The sequence below is a fragment of the Scyliorhinus canicula genome, chromosome 12, assembly GCF_902713615.1.
Source record: "Scyliorhinus canicula chromosome 12, sScyCan1.1, whole genome shotgun sequence".
Taxonomy (NCBI): domain Eukaryota; kingdom Metazoa; phylum Chordata; class Chondrichthyes; order Carcharhiniformes; family Scyliorhinidae; genus Scyliorhinus; species Scyliorhinus canicula.
Genome location: NC_052157.1, coordinates 54,002,004 through 54,016,904, shown reverse-complemented (window position 1 = coordinate 54,016,904; position 14,901 = coordinate 54,002,004). Strand labels below are relative to the sequence as shown.

General features: G+C 49.6%; 1 long non-coding RNA gene across 1 annotated transcript; it reads right to left on the bottom strand.

The window, feature by feature from the left end:
- Positions 1-513: 513 nt before the first annotated feature.
- LOC119974162 lies at positions 514-14,314 on the bottom strand. The gene is made up of 4 exons (XR_005462465.1): positions 14,180-14,314; positions 6,099-6,174; positions 5,079-5,132; positions 514-569 (listed from the first exon to the last, which is right to left on the bottom strand). It is a non-coding gene; the product is annotated as an uncharacterized LOC119974162 (long non-coding RNA).
- Between the last annotated feature and the right edge of the window lie 587 nt (positions 14,315-14,901).

Below are 14,901 nucleotides of genomic sequence, written 5' to 3'. Positions count from 1 at the left end.
CGAGGGGGCAGGCTGGAGGGGTGGGGAGGCAAGGGGGCAGGCTGGATGGGTGGGATATGTGGAGGCGAGGGGCAGTCTGGAGGGGTGAGGAGGCGACGGGGCAGGCTGGAGGGGTGGGGGATGAGGCGAGGGGGCAGGCTGGAGAGATGGGTGGTGGGGAGGAGAGGGCGCAGGTTGGAGGGATGGGGGGTGGGGAGGCGAGGGGGCAGGCTGGAGGGGGAGGGTGTGGGGAGGCGAGGGAAGCCTGGAGGGGTGAGGAGGCGACGGGGCAGGTTGGAGGGGAGGAAAAGGACATGTGAGGGGGGGGTAAGGCACGAACTGGGCCGCAAAAGGGAGTGGGAAGGTACTGGGAGTCCGGGATGGTTGGGGCACTGGTGGTTGGTCGAGGAGGGCGAGGGCAGAATTGGGTGGGTGGTTCAGGAGGGAGAGGGGGATTCGGCTGGATGGTACTGGGGGCGAGTTGGGATGCAGGGTTGGTCTGGGAGGGGCGGGTCGATCAGTTAGGGACATGGGATAAGCCCTCCCACCATAATTCTCACCTCTTTCCCGCTGAGGCTGGCGAGGATTCTCTGTAAAACAAAGCAAGAAATTAATCAGAGTCAGCACGCAACACGCCCAAGGCCATTCAGCCCTTCGACTTAGCCAGCAATGAGTGGAGTCAGCAACAGTAATATCTCACCCGAGTCTGGCCCTCCCTGTCCTTCCCTCCCTCTTCCTCTCTCCTGCCCCCAATCTCTGTCCCTCTCTGCCTCTAACTCTTTCCAAATATTGACTGGAAACACTATAGTTTGAGTACTTTAGATGGATCCGTTTTTGTCCAATGTGTGCAGGAGGGTTTCCTGATGCAGTATGTAGATAGGCCAACAAGAGGCGAGGCCGTATTGGATTTGGTACTGGGTAATGAACCAGGACAGGTGTTAGATTTGGAGGTAGGTGAGCATTTTGGTGATAGTGACCACAATCCGATTACGTTTACTTTAGTGATGGAAAGGGATAGGTATAAACCGCAGGGCAAGAGTCATTGCTGGGGGAAAGGCAATTATGATGCGATGAGGCAAGACTTAGGATGCATCGCCTGGAGAGGAAAACTGCAGGGGATGGATACAATGGAAATGTGGAGCATGTTCAAGGAACAGCTACTGCGTGTCCTTTATAAATATGTACCTGTTAGGCAGGGAGGAAATGGTCGAGTGAGGGAACCATGGTTACTAAAGCAGTTGAAACACTTGTCAAGAGGAAGAAGGAGGCTTATGTGAAGATGAGACGTGATGGTTCAGTTGGGTCACTTGAGAGTTAAAAGTTAGCTAGGAAGGCTCTAAGGAGAGAGCTAAGAAGAGCCAAGCGAGGACATGAGAAGTCTTTGGCAGATAGGATCAAGGATAACCCTAAAGCTTTCTATAGGTATGTCAGGAATAAAAGAATGACTAAGGTAAGAGTAGGGCCAGTCAAGGACAGTAGTGGGAAGTTGTGCGTAGAGTCCGAGGGGATAGGAGAGGTGGTAAATGAGTATTTTTCGTCAGTATTCACACAGGAAAAGACAAAGTTGTCGAGGAGAATACTGAGATACAGGCTACTAGACTAGAAGGGCTTGAGGTTCATAAGGAGGGGGTGTTAGCGATTCTGAAAAGTGAGAAAATAGATAAGTCCCCTGGGCCGGATGGGATTTATCCTAGGATTCTCTGGGAAGCTCGGGAGTGGATTGCTGAGCCTTTGGCTTTGATCTTTAAGTCATCTTTGTCCACAGGAATAGTGCCAGAGGACTGGAGGATAGCAAATGTTGTCCCCTTGTACAAGAAGGGGAGTAGAGATAACCCCGGTAACTATAGACCAGTGAGCCTTACTTCTGTTGCGAGAAAAGTCTTGGAAAGGTTTATAAGAGATAGGATGTATAATCATCTGGGAAGGAATAATTTGATTAGAGATAGTCAACATGGTTTTGTGAAGGGTAGGTCGCGCCTCACAAACCTCATTGAGTTCTTCGAGAAGGTGACCAAACAGGTGGATGAGGGTAAAGCAGTTGATGTGGTGTATATGGATTTCAGTAAAGCGTTTGATAAGGTTCCCCACGGTAGGCTATTGCAGAAAATACAGAGGCATGGGATTCAAGGTGATTTAGCAGTATTGGCTAGCTGATAGAAGACAAAGAGTGGTGGTTGATGGGAAATGCCACAAGGATCTGTTTTGGGGCCGTTGCTGTTTGTCATTTTTATAAATGACCTGGAGGAGGGCGTAGAACAGGGGTGGGCAAACTTTTCCGTGCAAGGGCCACATTCAGAAATTCACAATTTTAAAGGGCCGCATAGTATATTAATTAATAGTCCCGGTTGTAACCAATTAGCGTGCGGCATATACCTCAGCGCTTCCCCCGGCGGCATCCTGCCTTTAGCCCTCTTTTTCTCTACTTTTCAAAAATGGCGCTTCACCCGGTTATGATTCTGGGCGCCTCATATAGAACATAGAACAGTACAGCACAGAACAGGCCCTTCGGCCCTCGATGTTGTGCCGAGCAATGATCACCCTACTCAAGTCAACGTATCCACCCTATACCAGTAACCCAACAGCCCCCCATTAACCTTATAAAAAAAAAAAAAAAAATTTTTTTAAATTTTTTTTTATTTTTTTAATTTATTTTTTTATGACTTGATCTTGGTGGGCCGCATAAAGACCTTTGGCGGCCCACGGGCCGTAGTTTGCCCACCCCGGCGTAGAAGGATGGGTGAGTAAATTTGCGGATTACACTAAAGTCGGTGGAGTTGTGGACAGTGCAGAAGGATGTTACAAGTTACAGAAGGACATAGATAAGCTGCAGAGCTGGGCTGACAGGTGGCAAATGGAGCTTAATGCAGAAAAGTGTGAGGTGATTCATTTTGGAAGGAATAACAGGAAGACAGAGTACTGGGCTAATGGTAAGATTCTTGGTAGTGTGGACGAGCAGAGAGATCTCGGTGTCCAGGTCCATAGATCCCTGAAAGTTGCCACCCAGGTTGAGAGGGTTGTTAAGAAGGCGTACGGTGTGTTAGCTTTTATTGGTAGAGGAATTGAGTTTCGGAGCCGAGGTCATGTTGCAGTTGTACAAAACTCTGGTGCAGCCGCATTTGGAGTATTGTGTGCAGTTCTGGTCGCCACATTATAGGAAGGATGTGGAAGCATTGGAAAGGGTACAGAGGAGATTTACAAGAATGTTGCCTGGTATGGAGGGAAGATCATATGGGGGAAGGCTGAATGACTTGAGGCTGTTTTCGTTAGAGAGCAGAAGGTTAAGAGGGGACTTAATTGAGGCATACAAGATGATCAGAGGATTAGATAGGGTGGACATCGAGAGCCTTTTTCCTCGGATGGTGATGTCCAGCACGAGGGGACATAGCTTTAAATTGAGGGGAGATAGATATAGGACAGATGTCAGAGGTAGATTCTTTACTCAGAGAGTAGTAAGGGCGTGGAATGCCCTGCCTGCAACAGTAGTGGACTCGCCAACACTAAACGCATTCAAATGGTCATTGGATAGGCATATGGACGATAAGGGAATAGTGTAGAGGGACTTTAGAAGGGTTTCACAGGACGGTGCAACATCGTGGGCCGAAGGGCCTGTACTGCGCTGTAATGTTCTATGTTCTATGTCCCTCCAACTCCAACCTCTGTCTCTCCTGCCTCTAACCCTTCCCAATCCCTCCCCACTCTCTCCCTCCCTCCAGCTCCAATCTGTCACTCTCTGCCTCTAATGTGTCCCAATCCCTCCCTCCCTCCCTCCTTCCAGCCCCAATTTCTGTCCCTATCTGCCCCTAAACTGTCCAAATCTCTCACATGCTCTTCCCCTTTACTCACCCTCTCTCCACAACCCAATAGTGAATAAGATGAGAGAGATGAATGCATGTCTTAAAGACTGGTGTGGGGAAAAGTAGGTTCTGTACCATTGACTAATACCAGGAATAGAATATACAATGCAGGAGGCCATTCGGCCTATCGAGTCTGCACCGACCCACTTAAGCCCTCACTTCCACCCTATCCCCGTAACCCAATGGGTGGATTGTCTTAAAAGGAAAGATTGGAGAGGTTACTCTTGTATCCACTGGGCAAGCACAGCGGCATAGTGGTTAGCACTGCTGCCTCAGCGCCAGCGACCCGGGTTCGATTCCGGCCTTGGGTGACCGTCTGCTGGAGTTTGTACGTTCTCCCCTGTTCCTGTGTGGGTTTCCTCCGGGTGCTCTGGTTTCCCTCCCACAGTCCAAAGATGTGCATTAGGTGGATTGCCCAGACTAAATTGGCCCTTAGTGTGCAAAGGTTAGGTGGGGATACAAGATTGGGAGGGTGTGAGCCGAGGTAGAGTGCTCTTTCGGAGCAGACCCGATGGGCCGAATGACCTCGTTCTGCACTGTAGGGATTCTATGATTCACTGGAGTTTAAGAGAGTAAAGGGTCGACTTGACCAGAACCTTGACAATCTGAGGGTGTATTGACAGGGTGGATGTGGAGAGGAGGTTTCCTCTTGTGGGAGAATCTAGAACTCGGGGTCACTGCTTAAAAATAAGGGGTCGTCCGTTTAAAATGGAAATGAGGAAAATATGTTCCCTCAGAAGATCCAGAGTCTCTGGAACTTTCTTCCTCAAATGGCAGCGGAAGCAGAGTCTTTGAATATTTTTAAGGCAGAGCTAGATAGGTTAAGGAGGGGGTGAAAGGTTATCAGGGGTCAGCAGGATTGTGATGTTGAAGTTACAATCAAATCAGCCACGATCTTATTGAATGGAGTAGCAGGACTCGAGGGGCTGAGTGGCCCTACTCCTGCTCCTAATTTATGCGTTGGTATGTGATTTGTTTGTTTTTATTCCAGACCTCCAGTCTCAGCAATTCCCTGTGTTTCTTTTATGGTATTAAAGAGGACAGGGGGAAGGCGACACATGACACATTGAGAAGAGACAACACTGAGAAGAGACAGCAGACCAGGGAGATCCCAGGGAAAGACAACTGCGTTTCAGCATTGTGAACCTTCAGTGACCTTCTAGCAGAACAGGAAGGAGGAAGGCGAGAGGCCCAAAAATCCAAATTAGTCGGGAGGTGTGGGAGGGTTGCAGAAGATGAACTCACTTGCTCTGTAGGTCAGATAGCACCGGTTTCACAGACTCTTCCTCAGCCTGGTCTCTGAAAGAGTGATGAGTGAGAAACACTTAGTTACAGCGGTGAGCACAGAATCTGCGGTGAGTCCACTGACAACGACAGGGTAATTTCACAGGCCCAACTGTAGGAGCGGCACCCAGGGGTGGGACAGAGACTCACAAACACGGAGCAGGATAGCTGCACCCAGGGGTGGGACTGAGATTCACACAGAGCGAGCAGGAGAGCAGCACCCAGGGGTGGGACAGAGACTCGCAAACACGGAGCAGGACAGCTGCACACAGGGGTGGGACTGAGATACACAGGGCAGGAGAGCAGCACCCAGGGGTGGGACTGAGATTCACATACACCGAGCAGGAGGGCAGAGACTCGCACACACTGAGGAGAGCAGCACCCAGGGGTGGGACCGAGACTCACAAACACGGAGCAGGAGAGCAGCACCCAGGGGTGGACTGAGATTCACACACACAGGGCAGGAGCAGCACCCTGGGGTGGGACCGAGCCTCTCGTACACACGGAGCAGGAGAACAGCACCCAGGGGTGGGACCGAGCCACTCGCTCACACGGAGCAGGAGAGCAGCACCATGGGGTGGGACCGAGCCTCTCGTACACACGGAGCAGGAGAACAGCACCCAGGGGTGGGATTGAGACCCGGACACACGGAGTGGGAGAGCAGCACCCTGGAATGGGATTTGGTGTCTGAGCTCCAGGTGAGAAACTCCAGGTAACAAGCAACAGTTCATGACCAATGCAGAGAATTTATTAGCAAAGGACAGTCAGAGTTCAATTGCTATCGGTGAAAGCCAGCGAGAGCTCAATTGCTATCAAAGAATGGAATTTCCAGCTCCAGATCATAAGAAACTAGCTGGAAGCAGAGGCTACTCCTTTGTTGGGATTTGACATGCCTTTAAAATGTGACCCGATTCTCTACACAGCACAGGGATTTATTCCAGACATGTAAATTATGGGGAGTACAGGTAGGCACACACATACCTCTCAATGTCACTCTTCTCAACCAAACACTGTAGAACTGCATCTAAACGATTCCGAGCTGCCGAAGCCTCCAGATCTGCAGTCGAAAGAAACTGTATAAATGAATCAACTGTTACACGCAGCGAGTTCAAGGGTCAGTACTGAGGGAGATCTGCACCGTCGGAGGGTCGGTACTGAGGGAATGCTGCACTGTCAGAGGGTCAGTACTGGGGGGGGCCCGGACTGTCGGAGGGTCAGTACTGAGGGAGTGCTGCACTGTCAAGTGGGTCAGTACTGAGGGAGTGTTGCACTGTCAAGTGGGTCAGTACTGAGGAAGTGCTGCACTGTCAAGTGGGTCAGTACTGAGGGAGTGCTGCACTGTCAAGAGGGTCAGTACTGAAGGAGTGCTGCACTGTCAGAGGGACAGTCCTGAGGGAGTGCTGCACTGTCGGAGGGTCAGTACTGAGGGAGTGATGCACTGTCGAAGGGTCAGTACTGAGGGAGTGCTGCACTGTCGGAGGGTCAGTACTGAGGGAGTGCTGCACTGTCGGAGGGTCAGTACTGAGGGAGTGCTGCACTGTCAGAGGGTCAGTACTGAGGGAATGCTGCACTGTCAGAGGGTCAGTACTTAGGGAATGCTGCACTGACAGAGGGTCAGTACTGAGAGAGTGCTGCACTGTCAGAGGGTTAGTACTGAGGGAGTGCTGCACTGTCAGAGGATCAGTACTGAAGGAGTGCCGCACTGTCAGAGGGACAGTCCTGAGGGAGTACTGCACTGTTGGAAGGTCAGTACTGAGGGAGTGCTGCACTGTCAGAGGGACAGTACTGAGGGAGAGCTGCACTGTCGGTGTTGGCATATTTCAGATGATACATTAACTTCAGACCTCCGTCTACCCTCTCGGGTGGGAGTAAAATATCCCACTGCCCGTATTCGGAAGGAATGCCGACGGAGTTCTCCCCAATGTCCGAGGTCCAATATTTCCCCTGAACCAACATTAGCAAGAAAAGAGATCTTTTCTTTTTGTTAATAAATTTAGAGTACCCAATTCATTTTTTCCAATTATGGGGCAATTTAGCGTGGCCAATCCAGCTACCCTGCATATCTTTGGGTTGTGGTGGTGAGACCCACGCAAACACGGGGAGAATGTGCAAACTCCACATGGACAGTGACCCAGAGCCAGGATCGAACCAGGGACCGGCGCCGTGAGGCAGCAGTGCTAACCCACTGCACCAACCTGCTGCCCCTGCAAGGAAATGGATAACTGGATCATTATCACGGTGCTGTCTGTGGGATCTTGCTGTGCAGAATGGGCTGCTGCCTTTCCAACATTACAACAGTGACCTCACAAAGGTCGTTGGTTGGCTGTGAGAAGGTTTGGGATGTCCTGAGAGGGTGGGAAGTTCTGAGGAACTGAGGCTCATCTCGTTCCCCCCCCCCAAAAGCCTCTCAATTCCATGCTTGAAAAAGTCCTCCAATGCCACCTTGTGAGCCTCCTGCTGTGTCCCCCAGGCCTTCACGACTTTGTCAGGGTCTGTGTGTCCCCAAGCCCCCAGGACTGCGTCAGCCATCGGCACTGGTTTACTCAGCACCACCACCTGCTGTCTGAAAGCTGTACTGCATCCCACCAGCTAAATTCACCACATTAAAACATCACAGCAGGAACAGAAGGAGGCCGATTCAGCCCCCCCACCCCAAGCCGGTTAAAGAGGAACAGGAGGAGGCCCATTCAGCTCCCTTGAGCCTGTTACACCGGAGATGAGGAAGTCAAATCAGCCCCCCCCTCGAGCCTGTTACACAGGAACAGGAGGAGACCCCACCAACCTGGTATTCTCAAACATCCAGCCTGAGCCTGAATTAAGAGGGCATACGCCCCACGTGACGGCCAGGATTCAAGTGGGTGAATGAAGATCGAGGCAACCAACCAGTAATTGGGCCATAAACCGGGTGTCTGGAAAGTGAGACGAACAAACAGCAGGATTTGAAGCTAGGCTAGTTAAGTAAGGTAAACTCTGCAAGTCAGCCCGCAGGGGTGCGAGGCATACCTCTTGATGTAATGGCTCAGAGGGACCGGGCAGGAATTTAGCGCAAGCCGGATCCCTACCCAGGTTACTTCCCGGACTCCTTGGACGAACCCTAAAAAGAGAAAAATGGCGAGTCTCTCAGAATGGAAGGAAACCCTGAGAATATATTTAAATAAGAAGTGGCCTAAATGAGTCGAGTACTGTGCTGAGCCAGTAATGGGTCTGTGATCCGGAGGACAGAAGTGTTGAGAAGAGGTGCACAAAGGATTAGGCAAGCGCACCTCCAAATTAAGTAAGGCTATAGCCGGTGTTATGGCCAGGGCTTAGAAACTCCAAAGTGTATTATGAAGTTCACCTGACACATAACATTTATGTTGGATTTGGTTAGAATGAGCACAAAAACCTCCACTGCGGGTGTGATTCAATTTCCTCTCTGATAGCCCGGAGACTGATTTTGCAGGAGTGGAGGGACTCGGAGCTGCCAAAACTGGGGGTGTGGGTGAGCGACCTGCGGAGTTCCTAGGGTTGGAGAAAATCAAATGGGGAAGGCAGGGCAGGGGGAGGGGAATAGCAGGGAGGTTGGGGTGTGAGTTATTTATTAATTTCTTACGATGTTCCTGCTCTTGTGTTTGTTTCTAATACTGTCATACAAATGCCTTAATAAAAATATTTTTTTGAACGAGCAGAAGCCACTGGGTAGAGAATTAAAGGAATGTGCTAGTGGCTGGGGCAGGCAAAGTTGTGCGGCACCACAACGGCAATTGCATAATCTGTGCCCAAAATAACCCCGATCGGTATGCATGGGCAGCATGTGGTTAGCACAGTTGCTTCACAGCTCCAGGGTCCCAGGTTCGATTCCCAGCTGACTATGTGGAGTTTGCATGTTCTCCCTGTGGCTGCGTTGGTTTCCTCCGGGTGCTCCGGTTTCCTCCCACAGTCCAAAGATGTGCAGGTTAGGTGGATTGGCCATGCTAAATTGCCCTTCGTGTCCAAAAAGATCAGCTGGGGTTACTGGGTTAGGGTGGCGGCATGGACTGAAGTAGAGTGCTCTTTCCAAGAGCTGGTGCAGACTCGATGGGCCGAATGGCCGCCTTCTGCATTGTAAATTCTATGATTCAATGCCAATGAAGCAGACCTGAGGCATATCCGACCAGTGGAGGACCCCTGGACAAATCTCCAAGTTGATTATGTTGGCCCTTACCACCCTGTAAAGGGGGATATAAATACATTCTGGTAATTATCGACAACTGCCAAATGGGTATAAGCCTTTTGTACCCAAACCAGCACCACTAAAGTCACAGACAACATTCGAGCGCAGCAAGTCTTCACTAGGCAGGGTCTCCCTCGCAGTAGAATCAGACCAGGGCACACACTTCACCGCCCAGATAATGTGATGAACCTGTTTGGAATTGACCAAAGATTCCAAATTGCATAGCATTCCCAGTCCAGTAGGATAGTAGAGAGGATGAATCACATCCTAAGGGGAATGCTCATTAAGGCTGTCCAGCAGACTTATATCACCTGGAATTTAGTCCTACCCTTCGTATTAATGTCGGTACGGAACACGGTTGTGAGTTACCAGATTCACCACCACCCACCCCCATATACTGATAACCGGATGTCCCATGAAAGGACTCAAACGCCTGCTAGGGCTAGGTCAATCAGAGCCCGAGGTCACAGCCCTCAGCCAAGAAAAGCCTGTAAAAACATTGGATAACATTCAGGCTGCAAAGCTTATTTTGATGGCAAGGTAAACCCCATCAAATGTGAGGTCAGACAGCAGGTCATGCTTCAGGTTTTCCAGCCAGGCACATTCCTATCCCCCAGATATTTTGGACCCCATTCCGTGGTAGATAAGACGAGCCTATCGGTTTACAAAGTGCTAGTGGATGCCGGAAGACCAGATGGTACCACGTAAACCAGATGACGGCGTACGGATCCCAAAAACAATCAGCACTACCTTCACATACCCCTGGTGGGAGTTGAAGCACCGACCTCGAATCCCGACCTCTTGGCAACCTCAAAACCTGAACCCTTGCCATCAATTCCACCCGCATAAGAAAGCAAAACCCCGATCCTTAGTCAAAAAGAGAAAGAGACGGGTAAGTGATCCACTCTCGGGAGTAAGGATTGCACCAGGCAGCGAGACCTACGTAAGCATTTGGATCGACGCACCAATGAAGAGGCCGTGGAGGAATCAGTCACAGGTGGCCAGAGCCCTCTACGTAACAGTTAACTCCTCCCAGGAAATGTACGGGCAAAAAACAGCAAACTAAGTCTTCACAAAATTCCAGAAATACTTTATTTTTCAGTAGTCTCCCACTCATACGTATGGCTTATAGTAGAAGAGGAAGGACACAGTCCCCATCCTGACACGCAAGGCTACTCCTGTGGCCTTCTTCAATGCTCTTCTCCACGGCAGTTTTGCCTGATGTATCTGAGAGTCAATGCACAGTACAGCTCTGTAAGCCCTGAAGGTGTGCTGCTCTGGTTTTACCCCTTCAAATGGCAGTTCTGCCATTGAACCTGGGAGGCAAGTTCTGTTTCGATGGCAAATCTCTTTCGAGTTGGCTGGGATCGGCTCTCCGGAAGCAGAACTAGCACCGAATCTAATCCCTTCTTCTTCATTGGGAAAACACAAGTTATCATCTCCTTGTTCTTTGTGAACAAAAAGTAGTCTTCTCATTGTCTATTATTGTGGCAGCAGCATCCTTGGCATTGTTTACCAGCTCGGCCAAAACCCCTAATAGGAACTCGGGAGTGATTCTTCAAGGCCTCCAGCTTCTTCCGTTTTTTGCTGTCCGTATTCTTCTCCTCATGAGATTTTACCTCTCGTCGAAGTTCATTCTACTCCTGTTCCAGAGCATCGCAAACGTGCTCATCGAAGATGCCCAACTGTTCGGATCTTCCATACTAACACCACCTCTGTCAGAGTGTGTCTGCCTTTCAGCAAGACTTCTGCAGCTGCGAGACTGTGTGTATCATTGGCGGCCACCTATTTCCGAGAAGCACCAATTTAAAACACAGATGTGTGACTGAATACATGTTCCAAACTCCAAAATTTGGGATAAACCCTCAAAATCTCTGGTCAGGTTTTCACAGTAACTTCATTGCAGTGTTAATGTAAACTTACTTGTGACACTAATAAAGATTATAATAAAAATTATACCTGACAAAAATAGACATAAAAAAGAAAAGAGGGTTGAGAGAGTTGAGAGTTTGCAGGGAAAGATTGGACAAATATCTCCAAAGGTGGAGAAGATTTGGAGGGACGCCCTTGGGTTCAGCAGATATTAATTAAGGATAATAACAGGTGCTACCTAGATCGTCTTCTTTTAGGGATCATAAATACGAGAGGTATTGAGGGCAGCCGCCCTCACGAGGCCCCTGACAAATGTGCAACCTTCAGAGGAACCAACCAGACATGGTCTCGTCCCGAGCTATCCAGGACACACATGGTTCACCTCGCCGGACGCGGGTGAATGAGGATGGCATAACCATAATCACATTTCAAATCCATCAGACGGAAAAAGGAATGGACCCAAAAACAAAACCTGGAAACAATGTTAAGTAGTTAAGAACAGAAGGGACTACTAAACGATATATAACAAACTTACTCTGACATGTAACCATTTCCCTCTCCTATAGTTAATTTTATATTCAACAATGCATGTTGAGATTCTTTGAATGGGTTCGTTTCTCTGGTATTTCCCAATAATGTATCTTGAGATTTTTGACGGAATCAGTTTCTTTTGTATTGTCATGTTTCTTGCATATTTTTTGTACTTAACAGTATAACGGGTATTGAGTACAGAATTAGGGATTTAGACAGTCTACTTAGGACCCTGGTATTTGCCGGTGGAGAGCTTCGCCACGGTTCTGTGATCCTATTCGCTGACACACATTGGATCAAAAGGAGGGACTGGTGATGAAATGGCCGACAGTCCAAACCGCTGGGCCAGATACAGAATTGGACAATCTAAGACTCGATGGGCCGAACGGCCTCCTTCTGCACTGTAAATAAATTCTAATTCTAAATTAAACAGCAGCCAACAGCTTGAAGAGCCAGTCCTGGTGGGAATTCATACAGGCCAAATAAACACAGACACTGATCAGGGGCAAACAAGGGCAAGTATGAACTTGTCCTGAAAGTTGGGACCAGACGTGATTGACCTTGGTCAAATAAGGTCAGTCTTTTGTGTTTTGGCCGGTATCGGCCAGACTCGCAGGTAGTTCAGGTCAAGTATCACTCAGATGGGGCACGCTGGCGCAGTGGTTAGCACTGCTGCCTCATGGCGCTGAGGACCCGGGTTCGATCCCGGCCCCGGCTCACTGTCCGTGTTTGCACTTTCTCCCCGTGTTTGCATGGGTCTCACTCCCAGAATCCAAAGATGTGCAGGGTACGTGGATTGGCCTCGCTAAATTGCCCCTTATTTGGAAAAAAAAAAGAATTGGGTACAAGTATCAATCAGATGCAACACCATATATGGAAAGGGCTATGCGCCCACTGCACACTTCAGAATGGATTCCTAGGGGGTTTTGGCGTCTTCCACATATGGAATCATCATTCCCAATGGGGGCTGCAGCTCCCCTCCAGTAACCCCACTCGCTGGAAGCCAGAGAACTTGCCAGAAAGGGGTATAAGATAATAATAATCTTTATTGTCACATTAATACTGCAACAAAGTTACTGTGAAAAGCCCCTAGTCGCCACATTCTGCCGCCTGTTCGGGTACACAAAGGGAGAATTCAGAATGTCCAAATTACCGAACAGCATGTCTTTCGAGATTTGTGCGAGGAAACCGGAGCACCCAGAGGAAACCCACGCAGACACAGGAAGAATGTGCAGACTCCGCGCAGACAGTGACCCAAGCCGGGAATCGAACCTGGGAACAGTACTACCATGCTGCCTGAACTCCCCCCCACCCCCCCAGAGAAGACACAGCGATGACCGGAAAGGGCGTGCAAGACCCATCTTCGTGAAGACACTGAGTTCAAGAAGCAAGGTCATCGGAATCAGCAGAGCTCAGCAAAGAGTCATACTTGGCGGAACAGCCAGACCAAATTCAACTGCACGGGTGGTGTCTGAGTCTCAGATAGACCATAGTATTTATAAGTTAATTTAAAGATTCAGAGCTTGTTGTGCAAATAGAGTTCAGGTCATATGATTCGGTAATAAAACCAGGTTGAACTACGAATCCACTGTTGTCCTTCGTTTGTGTCAGGAGTAAGGGCACCTGGATAAACAAGTTTCAAGATAACTGGTCGAAGTGTCTGAAGGGCAACGACAACAACAGGAAGAGGAGGCCCCATCAGCTCCCTCAAGCCTGTTACACAGGAACAGGAGGAAGCCATTCAGCCCCTCAGAGCCTGTTGCAGATGAACAGGAGGTCTATTCAGCCCCCTCGAGCCTGTTACACAGGAAGAAGAGGCAATTCAGTCCCCCAGAGCCTGTTACACAGGAACAGGAGTCCCAGTCAGCCTACTTGAGCCTCTTCCACAGGAACAGGAGGAGGCCCATTCAGCCCAGGTTCGATCCCTGCTCTGGGTCACTGTCTGTGTGGAGTTTGTATATTCTCCCCGTGTTTGCGTGGGTTTCGCCCCCACAACCCAAAAGATGGCAGGGTAGGTGGATTGGCCACGCTAAAAAGGGGCTGTTTAGCACAGGGCTAAATCGCTGGCTTTGAAAGCAGACCACGCAGGCCAGCAGCACGGTTCGATTCCCGTAACAGCCTCCCCGAACAGGCGCCGGAATGTGGCGACTAGGGGCTTTTCACAGTAACTTCATTTTCAGCCTACTCGTGACAATAAGGAATTTTCATTTCATTTCATTTCAAATTGCCCCTTAATTAGAAAAAATGGTTTGAGCACTCTAAATTTATTTTTAAAAAGTAATGTAATTTTCAATTGACCCCCCACGGCCTCGGCATCTTATTTTGACAGAAAGCGTGCCAGATTTCCACCCCCCCCCCCCCCCCGCCTTTTGTGTGAAGAAATACTTTCTGACGTCCCCTGTGCTCAGCCTGGGGAAGGTGTTGACCCTGGGATGGGGCAGGGGTTATAGTGGGACTCCCAGCCCACCTGATTTCTCCGTCTTCACCTTCACCGAAAGCATGTTGGTGCTGTGTGGTCTCATTCACACGATAGGGGTTTCCGTCAGCACAGGTGCCCCGGACTTCACACCACTCCAACAGGCCTGTGACAACCAAAGAGACAGGATTACAGAGGATTCACATTTAACATTTCAGCCTTCGCTCCCTGAATGGATAAGGGAGCTGGATTATCAGTAGAGGTACAATCAGTAAGACAGGGTGCTGATGGGTGAGGGGCTACTGAGTGGCAGTGCAAGGGAGCTGGATTAACATCAGTAGAAATATAGTCAGTTATACAGGGTGCTGATGGGTGAAGGGCTACTGAGTGACAGTGCGAGGAAGCTGGGTTAACATCAGTAGAGATATGGTCAGTTACACAGGATGCTGATGGGCATGGGGTTACTGAGTTACAGTGCGAGGGTGCTGGGTTAACATCAGTAGAAATATAGTCAATAACATGTGGCGCTCGGGATAGAGGGGTTACTGAGTGACAGTGCGAGAGCTGGGTTAACATCAATAGAGATACAGTCAGCTACACAGGGTGCTGAGGGGAGCTGGATTAACATAATTAAATGTAAACGTAACATCACCATAGTCCCAGATGACCAAAGGATGCTTTCCCTTTTGATGGGGAGAGCTGACTGGGTGGTGATTTAACCTGAGGATCACCACACCTCAGGCGAGGGGCAGGCTGAGAAGGCAGGGCCTTCA